The following is a 25,813-nucleotide window of genomic DNA, read 5'->3' as shown; positions in this document are numbered from 1 at the left end:
CTAACACGAGGAAGCAGCTTACTCTGGCCAGGCACCGCTGTGTCTCCCTGAAGTGGCTGTGGGAATAGTGTGTACATGTGTTTGCATGCTTGGGGCCTGCTCATTTAGTCACAGGAGGAAAAGGGGAGGGAGACAGTAACTCAGGGCATCACCGTACAGGCTGAACAGCGTGGGCAGGTCTGTTGCTGATTTCTGCTCCACGCTGCTTTCTTGATCCAACTGCCATGCATGTTTTTTATTATTCTGTGGATTTGTCTTGCACTGAGGGGTGGGAAAAAGCTGGTGAAGCAATAATCATTTAAGTGAAAGCAAAGACTCTGTGGTGCCCTCTAACAAATTTCCCAGTCTTTGCTAATGCCTTGGGGTCCTCTAGGGTTTAGAATTACAGCTTTCAGTAAATATTCTTAGACCCGCTCTCAACACCGAGCTGCAGTGAAACAGCACCAAGTATGCCATGAGAATCCTTCACCAAATCGTGGGTCCAAACGTGGCTCAGAACTCTGAGGAGTAACAATGACAGTCGCAGCAAGCATTTATTGAGCATTTAGCACACCCCGTAGGTCCTGATTCTAATCACTCGACATGGATTCACCGATTTCACCGTCATAACAATGTTAGCCAGGAAGTGCGATCTTTACCTACTTTGGGTAAACGGGGAAAGTGAGGCACAGAGAGGTTACCAGACTTGCCAAGGTCACACAACTCGTAGGTGGAGGAAGTAGGACTCAAAACCACACAGTCAGACCCCAGCATCTCTAAGCTCTCCCTCTTTCCGGGCAGCCGAGAATGGAAAAAAGGCAGAGTTAGTGATGATTTTACACTAACCTCGTCATCACTAATTAAAGAAATGAAACATTCGTTAAATAAGAACAAGTACTCCCTCTTTTACAAACGGGGACATTTTATTTATTTTTAAAGATTTATTTATTAATTTTAGAGAGACAGAAAGAGAGCACGAACGAGGGGAGGGGGCAGAGACAGAGAGCGAGAGAATCCTCAAGCGGACTCCCCAGTGAGCGCAGAGCCCAACTCTGGGCTTAATCCCAGCACCCCAAGATCAGGAGCTGAGCCAAAATCAAGGGTCTGCCACTTAGCCCACTGAGCCACCCAGGTGCCCTGGGAACATTTTAAAGTAAGAACTATGTTGTTTCTATCTCTATATTATCAACCTTAAAAATAAAACTGCCAGATATTTTACCAGCAAAAACACCTTTATTCAAAAATAGCAGAGAATTGCAACCTGGGGCACAAAAACTTTGGCAAAACCATAGGTAAGTCTGGGAAATAAAAGAGAGGGATACTCTTATAGAGGAAAGGTGGACATTGGGAAGGTTGTTATAAACAAAAAGTCCATTGGAGTAACCTGGGATTTCAAAGTATAGTGACTTTTCATTGGCTGAGTTGTGGCGGACTCTCATTGGCTGGGCTGTTGCCAGGGGAGGAAAAACTTCCTTCCTGCTGCTGAGATAGTAAAGTAATAGTCACCTGTGAGATCTGTCCCTTCCTGTTGGGTCTGCAATTACAACGAGTGGTAGGGCTCCCCCTGCTGGCCTCCTGACTCCATCCTAAAAGGTTTCTTTTTCTTAGTTTCACAGTATGTTTGCCAGCCCCAAGCCTAGGATATATTGCCAAGCACCTGAGTAAAAGACCTATGGGGAAGCTGTTGGGGGAAGAAAGCTGCTGTGTTTTGCACGTCAGGATGACACTCCTGACCCAAAGCCAGTTAGGCTTCTATGCTAGGCACTGTATCTACTTGTGGTGACAAGTTGTCCTGAGCCATCCAACCTCCATCTTTTCTTCCGTTCACTAGGTGGGGGTGGGAGACAGATGACCTGGGTCTGTGAAGGAGTGTCTGATCATCTTCTCCTCAAAACAAGAGGACCCAAAGGGAGCAGCTTTGCTCTCACCATGTGTGCTAGTGTTCTCACCAGCTGAACCATCATCTTGGTTTTCATAGGAGAAAAGGGAAAGACAAAACTGGAAATAGTAGCCAGTAGAGTCTCTCAGGTATGGAACACAAGCAAGATGCTTATGGGATGCCTTTGGAGAAGGATAGCAGAGATAAAACCAGATGGAAATTACAAATATAAGGCAGAAGCCACTGTCCGCAGAGTGTCTTACAGTTCAGTATTTTTACCCATATTTTCTCTGGTCACTTTTTAAAAAATAAGAATATGTAACTTTGAGGATTTTTTCTCAGAAGTGATAATATTCTTTTAACTTTGGATGATGTAAAAACATTTTGGGATAATACTATTCTAAACTGATTCTAAACCTTATGTTTAAAAAAGTGTTGCAGTGTTATAACGATCAACTTTAGGGGCCTAATCAATGTAGGCAGATGTGATGAATAAGTCACTTCTCCTAAATCCTTCTTATTTTTCAATAGCAAGTGTTCTTAAATTATTAGAAAGATGTATATTGTGTCATTTTTAAGCTATGGTCACACTTCCTCCTACAGTAGAAGATAAAAGGCCCATCTACATACTGCTAGCAAGAAAATAAATTTCATAAACTTGCCAAAAGACTTAACAATAGGCATAACAAGAAACAATGGGAAAAAACTTTGGAGTCAGCCTAAATGTCCATTAATACATAATATGTATGATACATAATTATAACGAAATAATATAGAGCCATGAAAATAGAGAATATTTAAATAACATGAAAACATGACCTGCTCTACTGTCAAGTGAAATAGCAAGTTACAAAACAACATGTATAATGTTAGCCCAATTTAAAAAAAAGTGTGTGTGTGTGCATATGTGTGGTATTGTGATATTTGTAGAGAAAGACAAACTCAAAGGATATATAGAGAGAGAATATTCAAATGGCTATTTTATTTCTTGATTATAGGACTTGATGTGATTTTGGTTTTGTCTCTTTGTTTGCTCATAAGTTTGTAACAATAAAATATAAAATAAACACTGACTAGGTGATATTGAGAATTTTATTTCGATGTCTCTATGGTACACGCCTTGGTGTTGATATAAAACTGGTTATATTTACCACCATGATTAATTGTACACATTTTGCCTTCTACTCATCTCTGTTTAACTGTTCTTACCCTGCTCAGGCCTTTTAATAAAGATGGTTGCTATCTGGCCAGCTGGATCAATGAATTTATTTATTCTGTTTATAATTAAGCTTCATAAACTGATACTTGTCATTGGCATTTATGATTCTATTTTTTCAAGGTTCATTAACTCATTAATTAGTCCATCTTTGCAGTATGTGCTCCCATTTCCTGAGCCATGAGATTTCAGTCTATCTTCATTGTCTTTGAGCCATATCCCTCAAAGCAGCATAGTGATTCAGTTCAACAGTTTTTTCTTGAGTAGCAACAAGGTGCAGAGCATGACACCAGGAAGTGTGGGAATGGCACCAAGGAACAAGACAGAGCAGCACAAAGTCTAGGGATCAAGAAAACCCAGGCATTAAGTAACTATATAGTAACCATAATGCAATGAATTCAAAAGCAGCATAGAAGTAACCGTAATGCAATGATTTCGAAAGCAGCATCTAAATACCCATTCCAACTCCCAGATCCATCCTGCATCTGCCAACTTCCTACAAAATGCTTGTTTACGTCATTCTTGTTAAAATATCACAAGTTGGAAATGTCAAAATGGGAAAGTGTGATATTACACATCTTTAATAGATATAAATGCTCAGAAAGCAGGGACATGGGTGTATTTCAATGGTGATATCTTAAATAAAATCCAGTCTAGTCATCAGGGAGCCAAATTAGATAAACCGTCTCTTTGTGTCCAAACTCACTGGCTTATCACCAAGTGTATACCCTCATGAATTCTAGCCACAAACACATCTTGTTTTATTTTGCAGGTAAGCAAATGTGCACACTGCCAGGAGCTACGTCTTGTCTTCTTTGCCCAGAAGTCCATGCTGAAGTCCACATTAGGGGACAGGATGCCTGCTTAAGGGTTGGGGTCCAGATCCTCCAGATATTTTCCCAACTGTGGGATTTTCTCCACTACAGTTAGAGCCTAGGGTTTGAATCTGGCTGTGGGACGGGCTCTTGAGGCAGAGTTGTCTCCAGCTGCTGCCACGCCATTGAGTAGCTGAGAGAATGAGGTTTCATGTTTGTCACCACTGTCTCTTTCTGCCTCTCACACGTGTGATGATGATCGGTATCTGGTTGCCTTAGAGACTGTCAGACCTGGCATCTCTGTTTATCTACAGAACACTTGGTGGTTTCTCAAAACAGGTGTGGCCTGGTTGAACATAGTGTAGCCACAATTTTTTTTTTTTTTTTGAGAAGTTGCTTTGACTCTGGTGGCTTTTACCAACTTTCCGAATGTCACTCAGTCTCTCTCAAAGGCTATTTGTCAAAGTTGCTGGTGAACTAGTCTCTTACCTGTTTTTTTTTTCCTCTGTATTTTAAAAGATGCAATACTAGATAGACAAAAAGCTTATGGAAGCAAAAATTGGTTCAAAGGGACAATTCTATATTTTAAGTGTGGCCTGTATATTGACAACTGGTTCTGGCCCCCTCGCTGGTGGTGTGGCTTCTGAGGTAAATGACATGATGAAAACCAGTTCTCATTTGGTAAACTCCAGTAGGTTACAGAACTGAGGGAGTGATACCATCTCCAACCACCATATATATAACCCCATTGCTATGAAGCTTGTGACCAGTAAAGGTATTGAAAGTATGTTAACATTGGGTCAGACTAAGCAGGGAAAACAGACTCTATGTCACTATGTCACTAAAAAGGTGGTGGGGGGTGGGGAGTGTCCAAGCACCTGAAAATTAGTGAATACAGAAAGTGTAGGAGAAGCTGAGTCTATTTTTCTAGAGAGGAGACGTTTTAAGAAAGCCAAGAGGGCTGACTTCAAATATTGGGAAAAGAGCACAAATACATAAGTAACCATATTCATTATGGTGTCAGAGGGCAGAACTGGGTCCAAAAGGTGGACTTAACAGTTTAAAAGGGGATCAAATTCAATTCCATGGAGGCAAGAACTATTACCCACAAGATCCCATCTAGTAACAGTCATCAGCCTGATGACTGTTTCTCAGGCTTGTTGTGGAAGGATTCCTGTACTAGGAGAAAGATTGGATTAGACCTTTGAGGCCCTTTCCAAATATAAGATGCTATCTGTCTAATTAATTGCCAGTCATAGTCTTAGGTGTTGCCCTGGGCTCTCATCTCCGTGTCATTGAAATTTGGATTCACTTCTCCTTAACTGTTAGATAATCGAGTGGATTCACATCTTTAAATCAGCAGTCAGCAGGAATAGGAGGATAGATGAATGCCTGGACTCTCCGCCTGATTAATTAATGCCCCAGAGCCTTGATTTAGGAAGATCCAGGAGACCGTGAAGACAGTCAGAGGTGAGTGGAATCAGCCAGGTCCCCATGTCTATTTGCCTCCTCTAAGGAGAAAACAATTCCCTTCTTTCTGGGGATTTGAGTTCAGGGAGGTTTTGATCTTTAGCAGGGATGGGGGGCGTTGTTTGTTTGATTTTTGGCCTGGCATTCTACAAGGCATCATAATAAACACTTGAGTGGCCAACCCAATTTTGTCTCCCTCTCTGGTGAGAGTGAAAAGCATACAATCTACAGTCAAGTTTTGGTTTCAGCTCAGTCCCTTGTGAGTTACGTGGCCTTGCTGCAGGCTGCTTCACTTTTGGGGGACCTCCATTTTCTCATTTCTGAAATGGAGTCAGCACTATGTTACAAGTTTAGAGGAATCAAAAGAGAAAATACATGTGAAACTACTTCATAAGCTTTGAAGCACCTTTTTTAAAATTTAGAGTTAGTCAAATTTTTTTTAACTATGTTATGGTCAGCGTAGAATGTAAAAAGCACATTTTTCACTCTGTATTAGACATTAGAAGCAACATTTCTTGATCTTCCAGTAAGTTCTAGGGAAAAACAAATGATTGATGAGAGCCATCGCTTTGAGTCTACTCTTGGAAGTGAAACAGCGCATGAGGTCAGCAGCAGGAAAATTATGTCTTCCTCAAATTCTCAACTCTGGGTTGGGGTAGATGAACAAATAGACAAGCAGCAGGAACTATCAGGAATTATTAAGTAAGCCTAACAACTAAGGCAATACACCTAGAAATTCACAGGGAATGAAGATTCTAGGGAGTTTATGGAGTCCAGGCTTCAGTTGTTTGTAGTTATTAGTTATGAAGACTTGACCTTTTTTCATCATTTCTGCTTTAAGAGGAAAATGTTCATGGACAGTCTCTCCAATGCCAAGGAACAGAAAGAAACTTCCCAGTAGGAGAGAAATATTTCACACAGCAGGTTTTAGCAGAGCTTCTCCCATCTCTGTGGAAATAAAACTGTGTGACCATATTGTATTAATAATCTCTGTCGATCGATATTTTGTTGTTTGTTTCAAGCTTTTCCTGCATCACATCGAGTCTGTATTTTTTGTTCGCTTTACTTGCAATCAGAGAAAATACGTAGCCACAAAACTTCACTCTATTTTCAAAAGCGCAGTCAGAATGTTACACTTCTAAATTGTGGCAACGGGGCGAGACACACCCTGAAGACAGAGAACTTTACACCTTCACAAGAAAACAGAGAAACCAAGATATGATAGCTTGTACATACCAAGAAAAATGTGCCCCAACTTTGAAAGCCCATTTTAGGGGTGAGCAGGACCACGCCATGACAAAACCGAGATGCTGGGTGGTCTTCACTCACTTTCCCTCCTTCTTCCCCTGTGGATGCCAGAGACTTTGAGCTTCCTCACCCAACACAGAGTTTCACACAGGACCTTCCATCTCTAACTGCTTTCAGTACCTCAGGCCCAATTATTTCCTGACATCAGATTTTTCACCAAGAATCTCTCTGTCATCCATTCTCTTAGGACACAGTTCTCTGGCGATAGGAATGAGCCCTGACAAATCCACGTTCCTGAAACCTTGATTATGACAGCCATTTTAGGGAGCTGCTTTGTGTGTAAAAAGTGAAGTTCTCAACATACAGTCTTACTATAGTGAAAGGAGTGATTTTGGTTGCATCATGGCAAGCTGACAGAAGAGATTAATTGAAGACAAACCTCTGGGACCTGTACAATCAGACCATGCAGAAAGCTGCCCGCCTTGTCCAGGCATGGAGTCAGTGCTGGGGGAACTGATAAACTCTTATACTCTTCCAAGCTCCTGCTATGGAGCTTCACTCAGGAAAAAGACAGGGCCTCTGTGTGGACACTTTCCCCCAGGTCTCCTGTCTGTGAGTGTAAGTCTGAAGGCTGAACTGTGGGCCTTTATGAATAAAAGTAAGAAATAATATCCCAGCACACAATGCTCTCAATTATATTTCTCTCTCACTCACTCTCTCTCTCTCTCTCTCTGTTTCCCTCTTTCTCCCTCTCTCTCTCCATATCTATTAAACTATTACTGATGTATAACCGTGGCAACTAAAAACTGGGCTTAAGTTGAGCACTGAATTGATGCATTTAGGCCTTCAATCATTCATTCATTAAATTTAAGTATTTGAGCATGTGTTCCACAAATCCTTACTGAGCATTTACTATATGCAAGGCAGTATGCTGGTCAGTGGGGATTTAGAGGGAAAAGGGCCCTCTCTGCCCTTCAGAAGAAGCTTGCAGGCTCCTGGACAGAGACAAATGAACAGTAAATGAAGATACAGTTGTGAGAAGCTCAGAGTACAATGCGAACTTAGGCAGGGGCACTTGGAATGGTCGTGCAAGGTCAAGAAAAGCTTCGTGGAAGATACAGTATCTCAGTTGAACCCTGAAAGAAGCAGGGAGGGGCAGCCTGTGAAGACAGGTCAAAGGTTTGCATTCTGCTCCATGAGTCCCGCTGAAAGGTGGGGGAGATCAGATTATATGGCAGGACCAGTGAGTTTTATACTATGACCAGACACAGCATACAAGATGGAGAATTGAAGGAGATGAATTTGAAGAGAAAAATCATACAGAATATCACACTGGATCTTGCATTCTTTTGCTATCATTTACAGCCAAAGGCCTGGTTGGATAGAACTTCTCAGAGGGTGCCACTTGAATGACAAAGGTCATAGAATTATAACATTGGATGGAGTTTAGGGGCCACGTACTAGAACACCTGCCCCCCAGGGCCTGCGTACTCTGTATAACATCTAGCGCACACCTCCGGGGAGGAGGAGCCTGCTCCCTGACTGAGCAGCCCTCTCTCTCCGAGTCCAAGGGCCTACAGTGGTCTTCCATTTTTCTTTTAAGAAAGATGATTTGATGACCCCTGCCCTCAAGGGGCTTGCATTTTAATGTGAATGATGCATTCATTGTTGATAAAACAATCTGGAAATAATCAGACAGATAATAACATAGTAGACTAGAGTGAGCAGACTTTAGGATTTGTTTTTTCTTATTTCGATGAGTTAGGATACAAAAAAGGACAAGACACAGTCCCTGCTATTAAAGAGTTTATGGTATAAAGGAAAAAACGTGTAAGAAGCCATTGCACACCTGTTGGAATGGCCAAAATCTAAAACATGGACATGACCAAATCCTGGCACAACAGAAACTCTCATGCATTGCTGGTGAGAGCATAAAATGGTACAGCCACTTGGAAATCCAGTTTGACAGTTTCTTACAAAACTAAACATGGCCTTACTGTATGACGTAGCCGTCATGCTCCTTGGTATTTACCCAAAGGAGTTGAAACTTGTATTCACAAAAAAACTGGTACATGAGTGTTTACAGCAGCTTTGTTCTTACTTGTCAATGCCTGGATGCAAACAGGCTGTGCTTCCATAGGTGAACGCGTAATAAACCGTAGTACATCCAGACAATGAGCCATTATTCAGCATTAGAAAGAAAGAAACTATCAAGCCATGAGAAGACATGGAAGAACCCCAAATGCATATTACTAAGTGAAAGTCAATTGGAAAAGGCCACCTACTATATGATTCTAACTCTATGACCATCTGGAAAAGGCAAAACTATGGAGACAATAAAAGATCAGTGGTTGCCAGGGGCCAAGAGAAGTGAGGGATGAACCACAGAGGATTTTTAGGGCAGTGAAAATACTCTGCAGGCTACAATCACAATGGATACACATTGTCATGCATTTGTCCAAGCCCCTGGAATGTACAGCATTGAGAGTGAACCCTAATGGAAACTACGAACTTTGGGTGATAATGATGTGTCAATGTAAGTTCATTAATTGTAACAGATGCACCACTCTGGTGGGGGATGTTGATAACAGGCCAGGCTACGCCTGTTGGGGGGGCAGGGGGATCTGGGAAATCTTTGTACCTTCTGCTCAATTTTGCTGTGAAACAAACACTGTTCTAAACAATAAAGTCTTTAGAAAAACATGCAAGTAAAGTTAGTTCAGCAATCCTGGGCAGTTCCTGTCAGGACTGCCTGAAGGAGGCTGGGAGAATAGAAAGGAAACTCAACTACAAAAAAGAGTGGATGTGAGCTACATAGAAACAGGGTCAATGAAACAAACCTGTTGACTCTGGACTCTAGCTACTACAAGTCTTTTAAGTGAGGGTCAGGGACTTCCCACTGGGTTTGGGATGAAACAGCTTCTGCTGGGAGTTTGTATCCTGGATATTGTACCAATCAAAGACCATTGTGGAGACCTAGTCCTAGAATCACATGATAGCTTTTGTAAAGAAAATCATCCTCCATTAGTTAATGGATGTCTATATATTTTGAATCTGTTTAAATCGAGTAAATTTTTATAGTAAGGCTATTCTGTAGACGATACCAAAACTATGGAGATTGGAGACAATCCTTTAACCCAGATACCATGATAGCCAGGAAAGGGAGATTCTAGGAGCAGATGAGACATGAAGAACATATCAAGTCACATCCCATAGAAAATTGTTCATAGATCCCACCCTGTACCTCCTTTTTTTTTAGTTTTACATTTTTATTTTATTTTTTTTAGTTTGAAGATAGATGACACACATTACATTAGCTTTGGGTGTACAACATGGTGGTTTGACAGTTCTATACATTATGCTATGCTCCACACAAGTGTAGTTACCATCTGTACCCATACACTGCTATCACAATACCATTGACTCCATTCCCTGTGCTGTACCCTTCATCCCCATGATTTATTCATTTCACAACTGGAAGCCTGTATCTCCCACTCGCCTTCACCCATCTGGCCCATCTCCCATCTCCCTTCCCTCTAGCAACTCTCAGTTCATTCTCTGTATTTATAGGTCTGATTCTTTGTACCTCCTTTTATTTTCATTTTGAGTATATAAACCGTGTGCTCAATCTCCCTCCCATACCCAAAAGTCTTTTTTGGGTTTTTAGGACAATGTCTATGTGGTCAAAATTAGCATGGGGTTTCAGGCTCTTCACTCCACTCTTCTGTCTCAAGAGTAATTTTGTTTTCTACAGACATTGAGAAAAATCAACATTTCAATTTGTGCCTCCTATGGCAGCGATCCCTCCTCTTCTGAAATAACCCAGCTCTTCTACTCTAGTATGTGACATTTTGGGTTATACGTGTGCTTTGCCAGACCCTAAGGTTGTTCCAGAACTCTCTGGCTTCACTGGGCCCTGCTCCCTTGTATTTGTTTCCTATTACTGCTGTAAAAAATCATCAAAAATTAGTGACTCAAACAAAACAAATTTAATATCTTATGATTCTGGAGGTTAGAAATTAATTAGTCAATTACAAGCATAAGTTAGGAGCAGGAACAAAGGTACAGAGGGAAGAGCGCCCTGCCCTACCAGATCAGAAGAGTCAATGAAAGGACAGGATGGAGGAGTTGTGGAAAGAGGCTATGCAGCGGGAGCAGGGGAAGAGTTGGACATTCAATAAAGAGCTTCTGATGTGAGGAAAGAATGGCTGGAGCTTGGGGAAAACGATTCTGCCAAGTGCATCCACGTAGGTGTTGACAAGTGTATATGAAAGTTGCTGTCGAAATGTCAAGTGTGGTTACAAAATGTATGCTGCTTAAGAGGTGGGACTTTGTCTTATTTACCTTTCTGGCAGTGGAACCCAAAGTAGTGCCTGGCACAGAGTAATCAGTAAATATTTGTTGAATGAATAAGTAAATTAATGAATGACTATAAAGGGATCAATAAGGAATTGCACTTTAGACCAGGGACAGAAATAGACAGATCTGGCTTACCTCTCTGTAATGCAGTGCTCAACACCCAAAAGCAGGTTATTATCACTTGTCTTTGCCTAGGGACCCAAAGAGTTGGGGGACTTTAAGTCACAGGCACAGCTTATGGCTGCAGATGTGAGCAGGAATGGAAGCTTCGGACTCTTTCTGTTACACACATCCTATAAAAGTTCCGATGGGCCTGGGTTAAGAATTCTACAAAAGTACAAATGAGTCAAGGAATTGGGGGTTATTTCTAGGAAGTCTCTTATGCTTCCATTGCCCCATTTTTATCACTTTCGTGTGTGATCTGCTCCTCTCCACTGTTCTTTGTGGCATAAATCCCTCACCCCCTGACTGAGAGTCGTTGGATAGACCAAGCCATTACCTGATGGAAGAGAAACCTGCAGAGAGGAGAATTGACAGAATGAAGTATGTTAGACCAACTATTGGTTTCAGATGAAGTCCCAACACAATGAATTGCCACACTATTGATTTAAACAGTTTTCCCCCCTTCCTTCCCTTTGCCTCAGTAGGTCCCTCAATATCTTATGCTCAGCTTTTCTGAGTTTGGTTCTTTAGAGCCAGGAATCTCTTTGAGCCATCATCACAATCAACTGGGACTCCAAAGATGGGTTTTTGTGAATAAAGCGAATCCCATGACACTGTTCCTTCAGAGAGCAATTTTCCATCTATCAGTGAGATGGGCAGTGACAGAATTAGAAGAGTCTGGTCCCATTGTCTCAGCTGTTCCTTGAAAGTTTATGGCTGAGCACCTCCACCTTTTATCCAGTGACCTCCCTTCATTATGAGAAACCAAAATGGCCTTGACAACATAGAGAAATTCCCCAGCAAGGGACAAAAAAAGAAAACAGAAATTAAAAGGAAGACTGGGACAAGAAAGGACAGGAGGGTAGCAGTAACAATGTGAATATGAAACAAAGCTTTGGCGTCTTGGGTCCCCTACCTCCAGGGTATCCTCCCCATTCTAGCCCAGCAGGCCAGGCAAGGGCCTGGCTTTGAAGGTGAGCTCTGGAATGTGTATCACTGAGCAGAGTCTTAGGCTGCAGGGTCATTTGTCCGAATGGAATGAGTGCTGAGGAGACTTGCTCATCATGGATGGTGGCAGGGAATAAAATATGGGAAATTAATCATGGAGGTCTATGAAGAAGAGTGAGCTGAGGAGGGGTGGTGGGGAGGGAAAGAGGAGAGTGTAAAGGGGCCCTTCTGGGACAAAAAACCAACTTTCTGACGGACAGTTGCTTGATCTCCCTAGCTCTAGAGTGATGGATGAATGGCTAACTGAATGACTCTGTTTAATGAATGTTTAGGAGAAGGAGGTAGCAGTCCCAGCACAAATGGACTCAGAGCTTGCACTTGGCTCTGGCCTTGGAACAACTGCTATGACTTCCATCTCTTGGGTGGATTTAAGTTAGAAGTTCAATCCATGAGGGGGCTTTTAAAGGGGCTATAACTTTGCCTGTCTTGGCTTTCCTAGTCTTTGGGGATTTTCCTGTAACTTTTAAACATTTTTAATCAAAATTCAGTTATGTGGAATTAGTTAATTAAACTCCTTCCCAAAGCAAGAAGAAGGCGGTACAGTGAAGTCCTGGACAGTCTCATGCCTTTCGATGTGTAGTGGGTCTCTCTGCACCAAGGCTCTTTCTCAGTTAATTGTCCTGGTTGACTAAACTCAGTGTTTTCCTTCCCATCACCACATACTCATGTGACTTTCAGAATGATTCTTCCTTTTTTTGTTACTGAAATGAGTATCATATCAGTCTAAATTTTCAAATAAAACAGATAACCTGGAATCATTTCAATTAGAAAATAGGTAGTCTGGAGGTACACTGTAGACATTGACATTGTGGAAACCAACAAGAGGATGAAACAAAGAGTTTAAGCTTCTCAATGGGGAATGTTCTATATGAGGTATTTGTCTTTGCACCTGAGGAAAGCTTGTGAGAGCTCAGGGAGATGGCTGGAGCTCATCTGTTGCCCACGTGTACTATTTTTATATTATGTGAGGTTCAGCAGGGTATCACCAAAAGAAGCTGATGAGCAAGAAAATGCAGTGAGGTTGCTTGGTTCAGGGACAACCTGGAAAACAGAGCTTCAAGAACATCCCAAAACTCTTTCTGTGGCCATAGTTACACAGAATATCTACTCAACACCATTTCAGTTCAAAAGACACACTCACTTGTGAGCCTCAGTTGGGGTAACTCACCTTGTGCTTGCCAGGGTATAGGGAGAAAACATGAATCTAGGAGTAAGGGAGAACATGAGCTCCCATAATGCACTGACAAAGCTCATATCCCAGCTCTATATAACACAAAACTCATATAATAATTGAGGCAAATGATCTGAGGTAAATTTGATGTTTCTATATCTTAGTTTGCCTCTTTATAAAATGGTAAAGAGAACAAGGCTTATATTGTAGGTTTATTGTGAAGATGACATATGGAAACATAGAGTTTAGATGTAATTAGCATTCAATAAATCTTAACTATCATTATTATTAATCATCCCAACAAGATTTTCTTGTATAAGAGCTTTTGTATTATCGAGTTATTTGGACCTCCATAGCATCATTTTCTGCTTATTTTCAGTCAATGGAAAGCTTTAAGAGAACTCTTTTAATATAAAAAGCCTTCTAAATCCTTATCCTCTGTCCTATTAAGCTGTAAGAAAAAATTAGATTATCTTTTATCAAGTTTTTAGAATGGATTACATTGTGCCACTCAATGTGACCTGTGCAAACATAATATAAAAACTGCATTGATCAACAACTTTCCAAGAACCTTAATGGCCTTACATCTTGGTCACTTTGGGCCCAGAGAAATAATTTTAAAATGGGGACACCAGTTAATGACTGCCTCCTGCACTCTACTCATTTTCATTAAAAAAAAAAAAGGTGTGGGGGAAGGGAAGCTATCATAAGCAGAATTGAAACCTGCAAAGCAAGTTAATTAATATATAAGGCTAACAAGTAGGTTCTTAATTGTCTAATGTAATATGACCCGGAGCAGTCCAAACTCCCTTCACATTCTCTTAAAACTTTCCCTGATAAGAACTCTGTCCCATCCGTATCTCACCAACATTTTCATTTCCAAATGGCCCTGTGCTGCAAAGTCATCTACCAGCTTCTTTTATGAGGGCTTGAGTCTTTAGACTACCTCTCATCCACTTCACTTGAAGAGTCATGGTATCTAAAAGCCTGTTGACTGTCTCTTCACGAGGAGCTGGTTGTCAGAGGTCACAAGATGTATATTCTGTTCCCGAACTGAGGACAGCTCTAGGTGCTACCTATTGGTCTCTGGCCATCCCTCCAACCCATTCACCATCCTGCAGCCAGCAGCATTATTTAAACACAAACTCTTCTCTAGTTACCTTCTGTAAAACTTTAAAGGTTTAAAAGAAACAAACCATTGCATATATATACCACCTCTTCTTTATCCATTCATCAATTGATAGATAATTGGGCTGTTTCCATATCTTGGCTTTTGTAAGTAATTCTGTTATAAGCATAGGGATGCATGTATCCCTTGGAATTAGTGTTTTTGTATTCTTTGGGGAAATACCAAGTAGTGTGATTGCTGGATTGTAGACTGGTTCTATTTTTAACTTTTTTTTAAAGTTTTATTTATTTATTTATTTATTTATTTATTTATTTATCAGAGAAAGAGAGGAGAGAGCACAAACAGGGGAAGCATCAGGCAGAGGGAGAAGCCGGCTCCCCACTGAGCAGGGAGCCCAACACTGGACTCGATCCCAGGACCGTGGGATCATGACCTGAGCTAAAGGCAGATGCTTAACCAACTGAGCCACCAAGGCATCCCTATTTTTAACTTTTTGAGGAACCTCCATACTGTTTTCCACAGTGGTTATACTAGTTTGCATTCCCACTAACAGTACCCAAGTGTTCCCTTTGCTCCACATCTTCACCCACACCTGTTGTTTCTTGTGCTGTTGATTTTAGCCATTCTGACAGGTGAGGTGATATTGTAGTTTTGATTTGCACTTCCCTGATGATAAGTGATGTTGAGCACCTTCTCATGGCATATACATATGTATATTCATATATATATATATATTAGAATATTATTCAGCCACAAAAAAGATGTAATCATGCCATTTGCACCAACATGGATGGAGCTAGACAGTATAATACTAAGTGAAATAAGTCAGTCAGACAAATACATATGATTTCATTCATATGTAGAATTTAAGAAACAAAACAAACTAGCAAAGGATAAAAAAGAGACAAATAAAAACCAGACTCTTAACTATTGAAAACAAACTTAGGGTTACCAGAAGGGAGGTGGATGGGGGGATGGGAGAAATAGGTGATGGGGATTAGGAAGTGCACTTTTTTTGCAATGAGCACTGGGTCATACATGGAATTGTTGAATCACTATATGGGACACCTGATATCAGCTTCATTTTGATAGAGTTCATCCCTCACTCCAGCCAGACAAGCTATACTTTTGTTTCTTGACTACACTACCAAGAACATTTATACATGCTACTCCTTCCTCCTAGAATGTTCTTTCCACTATTCCCTTCAGTTTGGGCTCAGGAAGTTCTGACATCTTTGTCTAGCTCAGGTCTGGTTTGGGTCCTTTAGTTATCTGAAGTCATAGTACCAATCCCAATATTTAATTATGTATTTATCATTCCAAGTATTTAATCAATATATTAATATTCTCTCTCTCTAGGATACAAATCCCAGGAGAACAGAGACCATTTGTTTTACTCTTTGTTGCGTCCCCGATGCTTAGCACATGGTCGGCCTTCACAAAAAACTGAATGAAAGCCTTTTTATTTTTTTATTTATTTTTTTTTAATTTTTTAAAAGATTTATTTATTTATTTTTGAGAGAGTGAGAATGAGAGAAAGAGAGAGTACATGAGGGGGGGAGGGTCAGAGGGAGAAGCAGACTCCCCGCCGAGCAGGGAGCCCGATGCGGGACTCGATCCCGGGACTCCAGGATCATGACCTGAGCCGAAGGCAGTCGCTTAACCGACTGAGCCACCCAGGCGCCCAAAATCCTTTTTATTTTTATTTTTTATTCATTCTGTTTCATATATGTATTTATATATGAATATATGTAAATATAAATTTTAATATAAACATTAAATCACATTAATTTGTACCTTTCATCATTACTCTTCTTTACCAAAATAAAAATAAAAATTATCCAAGACCATAATTTTCTTGGAATAGTACCAATGTCGAAGTCTTTAACAAAGTATGACCCTCTCTGTGAGATCTTCCTTGGCAACTATTTATAAAACCTAAATTTCCTACCTCAACATCTTGTATCCTCTTCATCCAACTTTAATTTTTCCCCTATTACTTGTTGACATTAAAATAAGTTTAAGCGTTTGCCTAGATTATTGTCTGTCTCCCACTACCAGAGTGTCAGCTCTGTGAGGAAGGACATTTTGACTTTTTTGCTCATATCTATACTGCCAGTGCCTAGAATAAAGCTTAGAATGTGTTAAGAACTTGATAACTATTATCAAATATTATATCTCAACTCACTACAAGACCCATCAATTCTGGTGCTAATATCTTCTCAACAAAACCATATATGTCCTAAGGCTTCATAGATGGTGTTGTTCAATACAGTAGCCACCTGCCACATGTGTTATTGAGCACTAAAATGTGACTGGCCGAAACTGATATGTGCTGTAAGTATAAAATATATAATGAATTTCAAACAGTTAGTACAAAGGAAAGAATGCAAAATATCTCCTGAATAATTTTATACTGATTACATGTTAAGGTGATAGTATTTTGGAGATACTGAGTTCGAGAAAATATATTATTATAATAAAGTTCACCCATCTCTTTTTATTTTTTTATTAGGTTACTAGAGAATTTAAAATTACAAATATGGCTTACATTATATTTCTGTTGGAGAGTGCTGTTCCTGAATACAGTATTCCAATATCTGGGGGAGGAATGTTAGTATGCAAATCAAAGAGTAAAAACCCCAATTTCTTTATCATCTTTGAAGGAATTCGTATTATTTGCATGTGAGGAACAAAGATTTTAGAAAGTGAATTCCCTTTTATATGGGGTATGAATCTCTTTTTCAGGCATGAAGCAAAGGAATTTTGGTAGAACTCAGAGTGGATTGGGGATCCTAAACTCAGGTTATGGTAAAAGGATTATTTATTTGTTCATTTCTGGCATGTAATCATTATTTGGACTTTCTCAGGTTTGATAGAATTCACAAAAGAGACTGACCTGGGTTGTCTTAGATTTGTTTTATTCTAATTACATTTCAAAGTTATACTCCTCCTGAAAAGATGCATGTAGGTTCATTAGAAGTGGTATCTCCACTTTGTACTCTGGACTGAAAAGCTTAATTTTTCATGAGCCACTCATCGAAAAAGAATAGATTATATCAAAGAAGGAAACACCTATTCAAACTTATCTGTATGGCATGATTGAGTGTCCATGGAACTAGTTTGATATACCTGATATACTCACCCTGTTTGTGAAGAAATTTTTGTGCTGGTCAGTAGGGCTTTAGGGGGATAATATGTTTGTTTCCTAAGATTTATTTACTTATTTGACAGAAAGAGTGTGTGCGAGAGAGGGGGGAGGGGCAGAGGGAGAGGGAGAGAGAATCTCCAGTAGACTCCCTGCTGAGTGCAGAGTCCAACATGGGGCTAATTCCCAGGACCCTGAGATCATGATATGAGCCGAAATCAAGAGACAGCCGCTTAACGGACTGAGCCACCCAGGTGCCCCTAAGGGGATAAAATGTTGACCCTATCTTTGAGGGGTGTATAGATTAGTGAAGAAGATGACACAGGAACAGTTAATTTCAACATCATGTGGTAAATTCTCTGATAAAGAGAAATACTGGGGGGGCGGAGCAAGATGGCGGAGGAGTAAGAGACCTGGATTTCCTCTGGTCTCAGGAATTCAGCTGAATAGGGATCAAACCACTCTGAACACCTACGAACTCAACAGGAGATTGAAGAAAAGAATAGCAACAACTCCCTGAACAGAAAAGCGACCACTTACTGGAAGGTAGGACGTGCGGAGAAGTGAATCCGAGGCAATATTCGGGAGGATAGATGGCGGGGGAGGGGGCCTACGTCGGCCACTTCTGGCAAGTGCTAGAGCCGCGGAGCACAAAATCGGAACGTTTAGAAGTCGGCTCCGCTGAGGGACGTCGCTCCAGTGGCTAAGCGGGGGGTGGAATCCTCCCGGGACAGTGTGGTCTCAGGACCCTCGGGGTCACAGAAAGACCGCGGGTACCTGAGTGCGCCAGAGCTCCCAGGTATCGGAGCGGGGAAGCCGGCTGCAGAGACGGAGCCGAGGTGTGGGCTCTCAGCTCGGGGTTGCCATAAACTGTGATCTGCGGCCCAGTCGGGCCACTGCTCCTCCAGCAGGGACCCAACAAGCGGCAGATCTGGGGAGACTCCCCTTCCTCTCCTGGGAGGAGTGGCGTGGGAGTGCACGGCATGGATCTGCTAGGTTTGGAGACTCCACACGGGGTCGGGTGCCAGAGATAGAAACACTCGGTCACAGGCGGGTGAGCACGGAGTGTGGCCAGAGACCGGGGAGACGGAGTGATTGACTGCTTTTCTCTGGGGGCGCACTGAGGAGCGGGGGCCCAAGTTCTCAGCTCCTCCGGGCAGAGAGTGGGAGGCCACCATTTTCACCCTGGTCCTCCAAAGCTGTGCCGAGAGCTTGCAGGGAACAAAAGCTCCTGAGAGCAAACCCGAGCCCCTTGCTTAGCCCAGACCGACAAGGGCGGGGCAATTCTGCCTCCGGCAAAGACATTTGGAAACCACAGCAACAGGTCCCTCCCGCAGAAGATCAGCACGAACAGCCAGCAAGCCAAGACCAAGTTTACCAATCAAGGAAAACGGGAGAACTCCAGCGCTAGGGGAATACTGCACATAGAATTCATGGCTTTTTTACCATGATTCATTAGTTTTTCAAAGTTAATTTTTTTTAACTTTTTTTTGAATTTTTCTTTTTCCCTTTTTCAACCAACACCTTTTTATTTTTCATTTTTAGAGTCATATTTTATCCCTTCATAGTAGTTGCCCTTATTTGTGGCATATATATATAAGTTGTTCTCTCTTTAAAATTTTGAGACACAGTTTCTTCTAACAGATCAAAATATACCCTAAATCACTAGTGTATGGCTTTGTTCTAGTCTCCTGCCTGATCACATTCTCTCCCTTTTTTTTCTTTTCTTTTTTTTAAAAAACTTCTTCTTTCTTTTTTCAAACAATTTCTTATCAATTCCTTTTATAAAATCTTTTATAATTTTCATCTTCACAGTCATCTTCTATCCCTTCGTTGTATCAAACCTTATTTTGTACATATATGAGTCTTTCTTCCTTTAAAATTTTAGGAGGCACTTTCATCTAACAGACCAAAGTACACCCAAAATCTAGTGTGTGGCACTGATCTATGCACTAGCCTGATCATATTTGATCATATTCTGTTTTATTTTTGTTTTGTTCTGTTTTTGATTGTTTTTATCTTTTGCTTTATCTTTTTTTTTCTCTTTATTTTTTCGTTCTTTCCCTTTCTTTTCCCCTGGTTTCAGGTCTTTTCTGATTTGTTTAGAGTATATTTGGTGGGGACGTTGTTAACCTGTTAGCATTTTATTCTCTCATTCATCTGTTCTCCTCTGGACAAAATGACAAGATGAAAAAAATCACCTCGGCAAAAAGAACAAGAGGTAGTACCAACTGCCAGGGACCTACTCAATATGGACATTAGTACGATGTCAGACCTAGAGTTCAAATCATGACTTTAAAGATACTAGCTGGGTTTGACAAAAGCATGGAAGTTATTAGAGAAACCCTTTCTGGAGAAATAAAAGAACTAAAATCTAACGAAGTTGAAATCAAAAAGGCTATTAATGAAGTGTAATCAAAATGGGGCACTAACTGCTAGGATAAATGAGGCAGAAGAGAGAATCAGCCATATAGAAGACCAAATGATGGAAAATAAGGAGGCTGAGAAAAAGAGAGATAAACAACTACAGGACCACGACGGCAGAATTCGAGAGATAAGCAATACCATAAGACGAAACAACATTAGAATAATTGGGATCCGAGAAGACAAAGAAAGAGAGAGAGGGGCAGAAGGTATATTGGAGCAAAAAATAGCAGAGAACTTCCCTAATGTGAGGAAGCAAACAGGCATCAAAATCCAGGAGGCACAGAGAATCCCTCTCAAAATCAATAAAAATAGGTCAACACCCCAACATCTAACAGTAAAACTTACGAGTCTCAGAGACAAAGAGAAAATCCTGAAAGCAGCTTGGGGGAAGAGATATGTAAACTACAATGGTAGAAACATTAGATTGGCAACAGACCTATCCACAGAGACCTGGCAGGCCAGAAAGGACTGGCAAGATATCTTCAGAGCACTAAACGAGAAAAATATGAAGCCAAGAATACTATATCCAGCTAAGCTGTCACTGAAAATAGAAGGAGACGTAAAAAGCTTCCAGGACAAACAAAAACTAAAGGAATTTGCAAACACGAAACCAGCCCTCCAAGAAATATTGAAAGGGGTCCTCTAAGCAAAGAGAGAGCCTAAAAGCAGCATAGATCAGAAAGGAACACAGACAATATACAGTAACAGTCACCTTACAGGCAATACAATGGCACTAAATTCATACCTTTCAATAGTTGCCCTGAATGTAAACGGGCTAAATGCCCCAATCAAAAGACACAGGCTATCAGATTGGGTGAAAAAAGAAGACCCATCAATATGCTGTCTGCAAGAGACTCATTTTAGACCCAAAGACACCCCCAGATTGAAAGTGAGGGGGTGCAAAACCATTTACCATGCTAATGGACACCAAAAGAAAGCTGGGGTAGCAATCCTTATATCAGACAAATTAGATTTAAAACAAAGACTGTAATAAGAGATGAAGAAGGACATTATATCCTACTTAAAAGGTCTATCCAACAAGAAGATCTAACAATTGTAAATATCTATGCCCCGAACATGGGAGCAGCCAATTATATAAGGCAATTCAACAAAAGCAAAGAAACACATTGAGAACAATACAATAATAGTGGGGGACTTTAACACCCCCCCGACTGAAAAGGACAGATCATCTAAGCAAAAGATCAACAAGGAAATAAAGACTTTACATGAAACATTGGACCAAATGGACTTCACAGGCATATTCAGAACACTCCATCCCAAAGCAACAGAATACACATTCTTCTCTGGTGCCCACGGAACATTCTCCAGAATTGATCACATCCTAGGTCACAAATCAGGTCTCAACTGGTACCAAAAGTTTGGGATTATTCCCTGCATATTTTCAGACCACAGTACTTTGAAACTAGAACTCAATCACAAGAGGAAAGTCAGAAAGAACTCACATACCTGGAGACTAAAGAGCATCCTACTAAAGAATGAATGGGTCAACCAGGAAATTAAAGAAGAATTTAAAAAATTCATGGAAACCAATGAAAATGAAAACACAACTGTTCAAAATCTTTGGGATACAGCAAAGGCAGTCCTGAGAGGAAAGTATATAGCAATCCAAGCCTTTCTCAAGAAACAAGAAAGGTCTCAAATACACAACCTAACCCTACACCTAAAGGAGCTAGAGAAAAAAACAGCAAATAAAGCCTAAACCCAGCAGGAGAAGAGAAATAATAAAGATCAGAGCAGAAATCAAATGAAATAGAAACCAAAAGAACAGTAGAACAGATCAACGAAACTAGGAGCTGGTTCTTTGAAAGAATTAACAAGACTGATAAACCCCTGGTCAGACTTATCAAAAAGAAAAGAGCAATGACCCAAATCAACAAAATCATGAATGAAAGAGGGGAGATCACAACTAACACCAAAAAAATACAAACAATTATAAGAACATATTATGAGCAACTCTATGCTAGCAAATTAGATAACCTGGCAGAAATGGGTGCATTCCTAGAGATGTATCAACTACCAAAAGTGAACCAGGAAGAAATAGAAACCCTGAACAGACCTATAACCCCTAAGGAAATTGAAGCAGTCATCCAAAATCTCCCAACAAACAAAAGCCCAGGACCAGATGGCTTCCCAGGGGAATTCTACCAACATTTCAAGAAGAATTAATACCTATTCTCCTGAAACTGTTCCAAAAACTAGAAATGGAAGGAAAACTTCTAAACTCATTTTATGAGGCCACCATTACTTTGATTCCCAAACAAGACAAAGACCCCATCAAAAATGAGAATTACAGACCAATATACTCCATGAATATGGATGCAAAAATTCTCAACAAAATACTAGCCAATACGATCCAACAGTACATTAGGATTATTCACCATGACCAAGTGGGATTTATCCCTGAGCTGCAAGATTGGTTCAACATCAGCAAATCAATCAACGTGATACAATACAATAACAAAAAAAAAAGAACAAGAATCATATGATCTTCTCAATAGATGATGCAAAAGCATTTGACAAAATACAGCATCCTTTCTTGATCAAAACTCTTCAGAATATAGGGATAGAGGGTCCATACCTCAATATCAAAAAAGCCATCTATGAAAAACCTAACAGCAAATATCATTCTCAATGGGGAAAAACTGAGAGCTTTCCCCTACGTTCAGGAATGCTGCAGGGATATCCACTATCACCACTGCTATTCAACATAGTATTAGAAGTCCTAGCCACAGCAATCAGACAACAAAAAGAAATCAAAGGCATCCAAATCGGCAAAGAGGAAGTCAAACTCTCACTCTTTGCAGATGATATGATACTGTATGTGGAAAACACAAACCCCCCCCAAAAAATGCTAGAACTCATACAGGAATTCAGTCAAGTAGCAGGCTATAAAATCAATGCACAGAAATCAGTGGCATTCCTATACACCAACAACAAGACAGAAGAGAGACAAATCAAGGAGTCGATCCCATTTACAACTGCACCCAAAACCATAAGATACCTAGGAATAAATTTAACCAAAGAGGCAAAGGATCTGTACTGAGACAACTATAAAATACTCATGAAAGAAATTGAAGAAGACACAAAGAAATGGAAAAACGTTCCATGCTCATGGATTGGAAGAACAAACATTGTAAAGATGTCAATGCTACCTAGAGCAATCTACACATTCAATGCAATCCCCATTAAAATACCATCCACTTTTTTCAAAGAAATGGAACAAATAATCCTAACATTTGTAAGGAACCAGAAGAGACCCCGAATAGCCAAAGGAATATTGAAAAAGAAAAGCAAAGCTGGCGGCATCACAATTCCGGACTTCCAGCTCTATTACAAAGCTGTCACCATCAAGACAGTATGGTACTGGCACAAAAACAGACACATAGTTCCATGGAACAGAATCGAGAGCCCAGAAATGGACCCTCAACTCTATGGTCAACTCATCTTCGACAAAGCAGGAAAGAATGTCCAATGGCAAAAAGACAGTCTCTTCAACAAATGGTGTTGGGGAAATTGGACAGCCACATGCAGAAGAATGAAACTGGACCATTTCCCTACACCACACACAGAAATAGACTCCAAATGGCTGAAAGACCTAAATGTGAGACAGGAGTCCATCGAAATCCTAAAGGAGAACACAGGAAGCAACCTCTTCGACCTCAGCTGCAGCAACTTCTTCCTAGAAACATCGCCCAAGGCAAGGGAAGCAAGGGCAAAAATGAACTATTGGGATTTCATCAAGATAAAAAGCTTTTGCACAGCAAAAGAAACAGTCCACAAAACCAAAAGACAACCGACAGAATGGGAGAAAATATTTGCAAATGACATATCAGATAAAGGGCTAGTATCAAAAATCTATAAAGAACTTATCAAACTCAACACCCAAAGAACAAATAATCCAATCAAGATAGGGGCAGAAGACATGAACAGACATTTTTCCAAAGAAGACATCCAAATGACCAACAGGCACATGAAAAAGTGCTCAACATTGCTCAGCATCAGGGAAATCCACATCAAAACCTCAATGAGATAGCACCTCACACCAGTCAGAATGGTAAAATTAACAAGTCAGGAAATGACAGATGTTGGCGGGGATGTGGAGAAAGGGGAACCCTCCTACACTGTTGGTGGGAATGCAAGCTGGTGCAATCACTCTGGAAAACAGTATGGAGGTTCCTCAAACAGTTGAAAATAGAGCTACCATACGATCCAGCAATTGCACTACTGGGTATTTACCACAAAGATACAAATGTAGGGATCCGAAGGGGTATGTGCACCCCGATGTTTATAGCAGCAATGTCCACAATAGCCAAACTGTGGCAAGAGCCAAGATGTCCATTGACAGATGAATGGATAAAGAAGAGGTGGTATACATATACAATGGAATATTATGCAGCCATCAAAAGGAATGAGATCTTGCCATTTGCAATGACGTGGATGGAACTGGAGGGTGTTATGCTGAGCGAAATAAGTCAATCAGAGAAAGACATATATCATATGACCTCACTGATATGAGGAATTCTTAATCTCAGGAAACAAACTGAGGGTTGCTGGAGTGGTGGGGGGTGGGAGGGATGGGGTGGCTGGGTGATAGACTTTGGGGAGGGTATGTGCTATGGTGAGCACTGTGAATTGTGCAAGACTGTTGAATCACAGATCTGTACTTCTGAAATAAATAGTGCAATATATGTTAAGAAAAAAAAAGAAGAATTTAGTAGGAGGGGAATAATGAGGGGGAGTAAGTCGGAGGGGGAGATGAACCATGAGAGATGATGGACTCTGAGAAACAGAGTTCTAGAGGGGAGGGGGGTGGGGGGATGGGTTAGCCTGGTGATGGGTATTAAAGAGGGCACATTGTGCGTGGAGCACTGGGTGTTATGCACAAACAATGAATCATGGAACACTACATCAAAACTAATGATGTAATGTATGGTGATTAACATAACAATAAAAAATTTAAAAAAATAAAATAAAAGGGAAATACTGGATGCAATTAGTACAGAAAAAAAAGAAGGAAAGAAAGAAAAAAAGAACCAGACTCAACTTGGTTAATGCCTGTGTGTGTGCACATGCATGTGCACGTGTGTGCATGTGTGTGTGTGTATGGTGGGAGGTGGGAGAGATAGTCAAGGAGGAACTAATACTATATCTCCAATTACAAATCAATGTCATTGATTACTTAATCATTCGACCGTCCTTGTTTATCACCATCGCATGACAGATATACTAGATTAGTTTGAAAGTGAACACTTCCTCCTTATCAGGACTTTCACTATAACTGTCCTGAATGGTTTGTGCTAACAAGGAGTAATGAGATCAAGGGGATAAGACAGCTATTATGAAGACTGTCTGCATTTCTTTACTTTCTAAGAAACTTTCTGCCATCAGAAAAGGGATGGTATCTTTCTTCCTTAACTCTGATGGCATGGTTCTCTGTGGTTAGTCAGCCAGCCATCCCTGTCCGCCTGTACAATCCACTCAAGCACCCCTCTGAGCGTCTGAGCAAATCCAGGATGGCTTGTTGAGAAAGCCTTGGTCTTGACTGCAGGATCCCCACAAGATGCGTCTTTGGAGGGGCTGGAATTTCTTTTATTTAGCTAAAAGAAGCGGGTAGGCTCCTCAGGTGCCTAATAAAATGCCCATACTTTGTCATCTGCAGATCCAGTATCAAAAGCTTGTGGAGGGGGCAGAGCAAGATGGCAGAGGAGTAGGAGACCTGGATTTCATCTGGTCTCAGGAATTCAGCTGGATAGGGATCAAACCATTCTGAACACCTACGAA

The 25,813-nt window shown here is 40.8% G+C and overlaps 1 long non-coding RNA gene across 3 annotated transcripts in view; it reads right to left on the bottom strand.

Moving 5' to 3' along the window:
- Positions 1-2,948: 2,948 nt before the first annotated feature.
- LOC114222349 (uncharacterized) overlaps positions 2,949-25,813 on the bottom strand; it is a 37,182-nt gene continuing 14,317 nt past the window's right edge. For all 3 annotated transcript variants that reach the window (XR_015766642.1, XR_015766643.1, XR_003611915.2), the window contains one exon: positions 2,949-3,413. This is a non-coding gene — a long non-coding RNA (uncharacterized LOC114222349). The remainder of the gene's footprint in view (positions 3,414-25,813) is intronic.

This window comes from Eumetopias jubatus, unplaced genomic scaffold (assembly GCF_037043125.1).
Source record: "Eumetopias jubatus isolate StellerSeaLion01/CBP00866 unplaced genomic scaffold, mEumJub1_p1.0 scaffold_13, whole genome shotgun sequence".
Taxonomy (NCBI): Eukaryota; Metazoa; Chordata; class Mammalia; order Carnivora; family Otariidae; genus Eumetopias; species Eumetopias jubatus.
This window is presented reverse-complemented; position numbering and strand designations above follow the sequence as displayed.